Source organism: Phodopus roborovskii, unplaced genomic scaffold, assembly GCF_943737965.1.
Source record: "Phodopus roborovskii unplaced genomic scaffold, PHOROB, whole genome shotgun sequence".
NCBI lineage: Eukaryota > Metazoa > Chordata > Mammalia > Rodentia > Cricetidae > Phodopus > Phodopus roborovskii.
This window is the reverse complement of record NW_026126459.1, coordinates 23,642,412-23,650,664: the sequence shown is the minus strand read 5'-3', so window position 1 is coordinate 23,650,664 and position 8,253 is coordinate 23,642,412.

Genomic DNA, 8,253 nt, shown 5'->3' with positions numbered 1-8,253 from the left:
TACAGTGGCCTCCTCCTGCTTTCTCTGCCACTTTCCATTCCTCTATTACTCTGCCTGCAGGTAGCCAGAGGACACTGTGTTCTTCTGTTCTGTGTTGTGTTTTCAGACATGAGCTCAGTGTACCCAAGCTGGTCTTGAACCCCCAATTCTCTTTACATCCTTCTCCCAAGTGCTAGAATTATGGGTGCAGAGAACCATCCATGGCTCATAGAACACTTCCAAAGTAGTCTGTCAGGCATGCTAGCATATGCCTGTAATCCAGGCACTTGTGATCCTGCATAGTGAGATCTCTCCCTTTACCCCTCCTCTCCTTCCCTCCCCCTCTCTCTCTTTCACCTCTCTCACTCTCTCCCTCTTCCTTCTCTCTCTCCTTCCACCTCTTCCTCTTTCCCCTCTCTCTTCTCCTCTCCCTCTCCCCTCTGTTTCTTTCCCTCTTCCCCCTCCCTTTCTCCTCTTTTCTTTCTCCTGTCTTTCTCTCAAACAAACACAGAGTTAAATACATGCGGAGTTTAAACAACTACTTTAGAGCTAAGTTACTCATCTCATCGTGATCTTCATCCATCTTCCATCTTTGTTCTTTTCATGTGTTTCCATAGCAACTCCCTCTGGTTGTGCTGTTCTTTATCTAGGTGTACAGCAGCATCACCTTTGGCAGCTTGCCTTCTGCTCCTAAAGCCACTTAACCATCGGCACCCATGTTACTCCACATCTCTCTGTTTGCAAGAGATATGAGTAGGCCAAATGTTCTACTTGACATGGGACAGTACTCAGAACAAGACCTCCCGAGTGCATTGTGTCCCTTGGGCTCCTCATTTCTCCTTTGGCAGGGATAGAAAATTTTGTTTCTCTTTCACAATGGGCCTTGTCCACCAGAGTCATCTCTTCAGATTTTCCTCTCCCCTAAGCAACCTGGTCTCCCTCCTCTGAGCATGGTAGAAAGCCCCAGAAGCTGATTGAAGCCCTGTGTGTGCTTTCCCAGCAAGTTCACACAAAGAATGCCAATGAGAACATCTCATCTCTCCACTTCTGAAGATTTTCATTGCCTGTGTTTATTTTTCCTCAGTGAGGCAGAGGGTTATCTGTTCCATTCTTATTCACCACAACTCTGTGTTATGGAAAACCAAGCTTGCAGGTTTGGATGCTTGTAGCCAGCTGTACTTACTCTCTGTGTGTGCAAGTATGCATGTGTTCATGTGTGTGTGCATGCATATTCGCATAGGCATACATGTGGTGACTAGAGGTGGACCTCGGATATCTTCCTCAGTTGCTTTCCACTTTGTTTTTTGAGACAGTCTCTCATTGTCTAGACCAGCTTGCTAGTGAGCTCTAGGCTCTTGGGATCTGTCTGTCTCTGGCTCCCCAAAACTGGAATGGCCTGAATTTAATGTGGGTGCTGGGGATCTGAACTCAGAGTCCTCACGCTTGTCTGGAAAGCACCTTCTAACTGAACCATCTCCCTAGCCTCTTTCCTTGTTTTTCATAGTACTTAGTAGAATCATAATTAGCTGCCATATTATACATTTCATGACGATCTACCCCAAGCATTCAGTTTACTATATTTCTAGTTCCTGGTGGTACAGGGAAAGTACACTGGCTAGCTTTTATGTCAATATGATACAGGCTAGAGTCATTTTGGAAGAAGGAACATCAGTTGAGATAATGCCCCCACTGGATGACCTGTGGGCAAGCCTGTGGTCCATTTTATTGATTAGTTATTGATATGGGAGAGCCCAGCTTCTTGTAGATGATACCACCCCTGAGCTGGTGATTCCAGGTGCTATAAGAAAGCAGGCTAAGCCAGGTGATGGTGGCACATGCCTTTAATCCCAGCACTTGGGAAACAGAGGCAGGTAGATCTCTGAGTTTGAGGGGTCAGCCTGGTCTACAGAGCAAGTTTCAGGACAGACAAGCAGATTGGGCCAGCCACTAAGCAGTACCTCTTCATGGCCTCTGCTTCATGGCCTGCTTCACAGTTCCTGTCCTGACTTACAAAAAATGAACTGTGATATGGAAGTATAAGCAGAATACCCCCAAGTTGCTTTTGGTCGTGGTGTTTTATCACAGCAACAGAAACCTTAAGACACTCGGGCATGTAAAAGGTGACTCACTAGATGTTTACACACTGAGTAGATACACAAAAAGTATAGCAGTGGTATTACAGACTTTTCCTATTGTAGTCCACAGTGTCAGGCTTTTGTTTTTTGTCTTTTTAATATACTTTTTTTTAAAGAAAAAGTACTGCTTTGAAGTATATCTCAGTGTGTTTTAGTTTTGCAAGATTGTATAGACCAATGGGTAGAATTATTTAGAAATACTAAAGAGAGGTAAAGAAAAAAAAAACCCAGCACATGTTTAAAGTGTTATTCTGAGACTAGTGTTAAATGTTAAATATTGGTAATCACCCTTTTAAAAAGCAAATAGTGCAGGGCTGGGGAGACAGCTCAGTGTTCTTCTAGCAGCTTCTGCTCATAACTCCAAATCCAGGGGCTCCAACATCACTGCACTCAACACACACACAGACACACACGTACTTGCATGTACACACTCATACATGTACATAATAAAAAATAATAGAGGGCCTGGAGAGATGACTACATGTTTAAGAGTGCTTTCTCCTCTTGTAGAAGACCCAAGGTTGGTTCCCAGCATCCACATGGCAGCTCCAGGCACACACAAAATGTAAATACATACATAATCTTAAAACATTCATGCAGGCAAAATTAAATTTTTAAAAAATCAATAGAGATGAAACTTAAAAGAAAAAAGATCAGGATCCAGGTAGTAGTGGCACTCACCATTAATCCTAGCACTTGGGAGGCAAAGGCAGGAAGATCTCAGTGAGTTCCAGGCCATCCTGATCTACATACAGAGTGAGTTCTAGGACAGCCAGGGCTACACAGAGAAGCCCTGTCTCAGAAAACAAAACAAACAAACAAAAAGCCAAAAGCAGAAACAAAACCAGAGGTCAAGTGTAGTGACTCACACCTGTAATCCCAGCATTCAGGAGACTGAGGCATTATCACTGATAATTCAAGGTCAGCTTGGGCTGTAAGTATCTCTATGTAGCAAAGCTGTGCCTCAAAGCAACTGTTCATGTATGAGGCCCAGAGTCTAAACTCCCCTAAGCTCCTTCACACAAAGCCAGAAGCAACAGTGCACACATTTTTGTTGTTGTTGTTGCTAATGTGTATGATATTTTGCCTACATGTCTATGCACCATGTATAGACATTGCCTTGGAGGCCAGAAGAGGGCACCAGATCCCCTTGAGACTGGAGTTACAGACAGTTGGGAGCCCTCTTGTGAGTTCTGGGGATGGAACCAAAGTCTTGTGACAGAGCCAAGGGTGCTCTTAACCACTGAACTGCCTCTCCAGCCCCAAGTGCATACATTTAGAATCCCAGCATTTCTATGAAAGCTGGGGGTGGGGGGTAAGCTCTTCTGAAATATGCTTCAGGGAAGAAAGACAAGAAACCAAGTGGAAGACAAGGACAGACATCTTAGGTTGATCTATGACTGCCACATGTATGACATGGTAATGGATGCTAACACACGTGAATGCTTACAAACATGCACAAGGATAAAAATTAAAAAAAAAAAAGGAATGTATAGGTGTGGAGGTGGTGGCTGATGCTGAGCCAGCTGGGGTCAGGCTGTATGCATGCATGTGAGTGTGAACTGTAGATAAACTGAAACTACAATTGTTTGAGTCGGGAAAATTGGGAAGCCTTGCAATAATAAAGTCCATTCCCTGAGTCAAGGCTTATTGAAATGGAAATGTCCATGGCTGTTCTGAAGATGCAAGGAGTTGAAATGACTCAAATTACTTGGGAATTTATTAAAGAGAAAACCCCATGTTTCCCTTCGTGGAACTGGTTCTGCATAGGCATATGAGTATTTTGCCTTCATGTGTGTATGTGTTCACATCTGTAACACCAGTTCTTTGAAGGAAAGTCAAAGCAAGCTAACCTAGACTACAGTGTGAGGCCCTGTCACAACAAACGAAAGTGTGTGTGTGTGTGTGTGTGTGTGTGTGTGTGTGTGTGTGTCTGTGTGTGTCTGTGTGTGTCTGTGTTGGGAGGGGGTGTCCTGCCTAGGAAGAAAAGAATTTTTAAAGACTCAGACAGATTTTAAATAGTTCCCAAATTATTACTAACTAGTTATTGTTGGGAAGGGGTGGTTAGGGATTTTTTAGCTGTTGTATTTCAAGTTTTTGCTTTGATTTGGTTTTTCTTTTTTCATTTCCTTTTTGGTTTTGGTTTTTCGAGACAGGGTTTCTCTGTATTGCTTTGGAGCCTGTTCTGGAACTAGCTCTGTAGCCCAGGCTGGTCTCAAACTCAAAGAGATCCTTGTGCCTCTGCCTCCTGAGTGCTGGGATTAAAGACGTGCTCCACCAGTGCCCGATTGGTTTATTGTGTAGACCAGGCTGGCCTTGAACTCACAGAATCTGTCTGCCTCTGTCTCCCAAGTACTGGGATTAAAGCCATGTGCTTCTACCACCCAGCTGTATTCCAGTTTTGTTTTTGTTTTACTTCTACTTCTATGTGCATTGGTGTTTTGCCATGGGTGTCTGATATCCTGGAACTTGAATGACAGTTGTGAGCTGCCATGTGGGTGCTGGGAATTGAACCCCAGTCCTCCTGAAGAGTGGTCAGTGCTGGTAACCACTGAGCCATCTCTCTAGGCCTCTGTATTTCAGTTTTTTAATAGAGCTTCACAGTGGTCTAAGCCATTTACTCTTTCCTTTCTCCTGGAAAGTTTTTGTTTTTGTTTTGTTTTGTTTTGTTTTGAGACTTGTTTCTCTGTGTAGCTTTGGAGCTTGACCTGGAACTAGCTCTTGTAGGCTGGTCTTGAACTCACAGAGATCCGCCTGCCTCTGCCTCCCAAGTGCTAAAACTAAAGGCATGCTCTACCACTGCCCAGCTTCTCCTGGAAATTTTAAAAGAAGGAAAAAATAAAACCCATCCATTTGTGGACGGATTCCCCAGAAAAAAAATGGCTACTATAACATGAAAAATAGTGCCAACACTTACTGTGAAATTGGGTGAAGGGAGATGTCATTCTGTAAATATGTTTCTCTTATTGGTTAATGAATAAAGCACTATTGGCCAATAGGAAAGCAATAGGCTGGACTAGGAGACTAGGAGGAGAGAGGAAGAAGTAGGGAAAAGAGTCAACATGTAAAAGAGACTTAAGATAATAGAGTGCCAGGCCCTCTCTCTGGTAAGATGAGACCACGTGGAAATACTTAGATTAATAGAAATTGGTTAATATTTAAGACAGAGCTAGTCAATAAGAAATTCTAGTAACAGGCCAACAGAATTATATCTAATACAGTGTCTCTGTGAGTTATTTGGGGCTGGTGCGGTGGTGGGACCAGGCCAGCAGAGAAAACCTACTCTTAACAATTGGAGATTTATAGATATTCAGCATTTCCTAGGCAAATGGGTAAGAAAGTGCATGGATTGGTACATGTATATAAATTATCTTAAGCTGGAGCAGAAAATGTTTTTGTTTGGAAAACATCAAAGTGACTGTGTTTGTGCAGCAGTAGGAATAAGTTAAGAAAGGAAGATACAGACCCTGAAAAAAATGAAAGGCTACTTTTTCATTAGCTGTCTTTGAGAACTGAGACTTTTCTGTAAGACCACAGGAAACAACTCATTAATAGATATACTATTTTTTTCAATAAACCATCATATACTATAAAAGGCTTGTGTGTGGTGGTGCACATGTTTTATCCTAGCACCACTTGGGAGGCAGAGGTGGATTTCTGTGAGTTCGAAACCAGCCTTGTCTACAGAGCAAGTTCCAGAATAGCTAGGGCTGTTACACAGAGAAATCCTGTCTCAAAAAAAAAAAAAAACTTTAAATAAATAAATGGGATGTGTGTGTGTGTGTGTGTGTGTGTGTGTGTGTGTGTGGTATGAATTTAAAAGAGAACACCAAAGGGTGTAATAGACCACCTGTTTTTTATACATGGTACATGGGTTCCTTCCCTAGTGCTGGAAAACAAACCAAAAAACTAAAACATTAACTTAGATAACTGTGATAATGGTGTGGTCTCTATGTTGAGACTAGTTGGCAATCGAAGGTGCTTGAGTTGGGCATGTAGCACACACGTGTCTGAAGTCCCAGCTTTGGAGCTATGGCAAGAGGGTGAGATGCTTGATGACAACACTGGCTACAGAAGGGAAGCAAGGCTAGCTTGAGCTATATGAGACTCTGTCTCAGAAACAAACAACCCAATAGGTTGGGGACACAGGTCAACAATAGAGTGCTTCCCTAGCATGCAGGAAGCCTCGAGTTCAACCTCCAGACCCATGAATCCAAGCATGGTTGTGCACACCTATAATTCTGACACTCTGTGGGCACTTGTTGAGGCAAAATGATCAGAAGGTGAGTGTTAGCCTCTGGTACACTGTGAGAGTGAGAGGCAAGCCTCAAACCATGGTGGTGGTTTGAGAATGACCCTGTAGGCTGATGTGGTGGTTGGAATAGGTATGGCTGCCATAAACTCGTATTTGAATGCTTGGCCCATTGAAAGTAGCACTATTAGGAGGTGTGGCCTTGTTGGAGGAAATGTGTCACTGTGGGCTTTGAGGTTTTACATGCTCAAGCTATGCCCAGTGTCCTTCTGATGTCTGTGGATCCAGATGTAGAATTCTCAATTACCTCTCCAGCACTATGACTGGCTGCACACTGCCGTGCTTCTCACCATGATAACAATGAACTGAACCTCTGAACTGTAAGCTTGCCCTAGTTAAATATTTTCCTTTATATGGGTTGTCATGGTCATGGTATCTCTTCACAACAATAAATCCCTAAGACAGCTGATATATTTGAATACTTGGTCCCCAGTTGGTCTGTTTGGGAAGGACTAGGACATGTGGTCTTGGAGAAAGTGTGTCACTGGGGATGAGCTTTGAGGTTTCAAAAGCCCAAGCCATTCCAGTTAGCTCTGTCTCTGTCTCCTGCTGCCATGCTTCCTGCCATGGTGGCTGTAGACTTACCTTATGGACGGTGAGCCCCCCACCCCCAAAACTGCTTCTTCTATAAATTACCTTGGTAATGGTATCTTCACAGGAATAAAAACTGAGACAAAGACCTTCACTCAAAGATATAAAAAGCCTAACAGCAACAAAAAATTGTTGGATTAATGGTGAAGGCACTAAAAATTTTCATAACATTGATAAAATTTGAGTTAGAAAACATCTCTAGGGCTGGAGAGATGGCTCAGTGGTTAAGAGCACCCACTGCTTTTTCAGAGAACTCAGGTTCAATTCCCAGCACCCACACAGAAGCTCACAACTGTCTGTAACTACAGCTCCACATCAAAAACAAACATGGATGGAGAGCTGGCCAGGGCCAATGGGCTTCTAGGAGCTTCTTTCTGTGTGACCAAGGGGGAATCATGGGAAGCTGTCCACCTTGTCCACTGAGGTATCTCCATCACTTCTTGGCTGTGTTAAAGTTTTGTTCAGGCTGCTTGGGCTTTCTTCTGTTCCACACACTTAAAGTGGAGTTGATGGTGGGATCTTACATATTGTTGGTGTTAAATTAGTTAATACTCAGAAAGCAAAGTGCTTAGCCGGTCCCCTGCCACCAAGTGTTTTTATTATTGCCTGCTCATGCCTGCTGTTTCCTAAGGCTTTGACCTTCTCAGGAGTCTTTGCTCAGAATCCCTTGGGTCATTGCCAGAGATTATCCAGGCTAGTGCTTTGCAGCCATATTATTAGTTTGAAAGTGCAGTAAATTACAGATGAAGACAGGCACTATGCTAGTCTGAGATGTCCCCTCTGGTAGCCAGCTATCTGGGCATTTATTAGATAGCGTCCTCAATCCAGCTTGTTAGGCAGTGTATTTATTCATTTGGTGTTTTGTTTGGTTTGGTTAGTCACAGACTCTACCTCAGCTCCACAGTGGTGAGATGATAGGTGTGGGAAGTTTATTTTGGACACATGGTTTCTCATATTCCGGAAAGCCTGTGGGACGCAGAAGGGGAATTCCTGAGCATCCTGGCAGCACCTCTTGTTGAGGAGTAGGGAAGCTGGCTGTGAATCCCAGATTCTACTCCGAGGAAAGCAGTGGTTCCTTGGGTTTCTCGGCAGAGCTGGGTGAGCAGGTTTGGTTTGGTCATGACTCAGGGAATCAGGTTCCAGGAAGCAAGAGGCATCTACAAGTCTGGGGAATTGTGTATTATGCGTTTGTCTGTGAACAACCACAGCTAAAAAACAAACACAGAAGCCAACAGT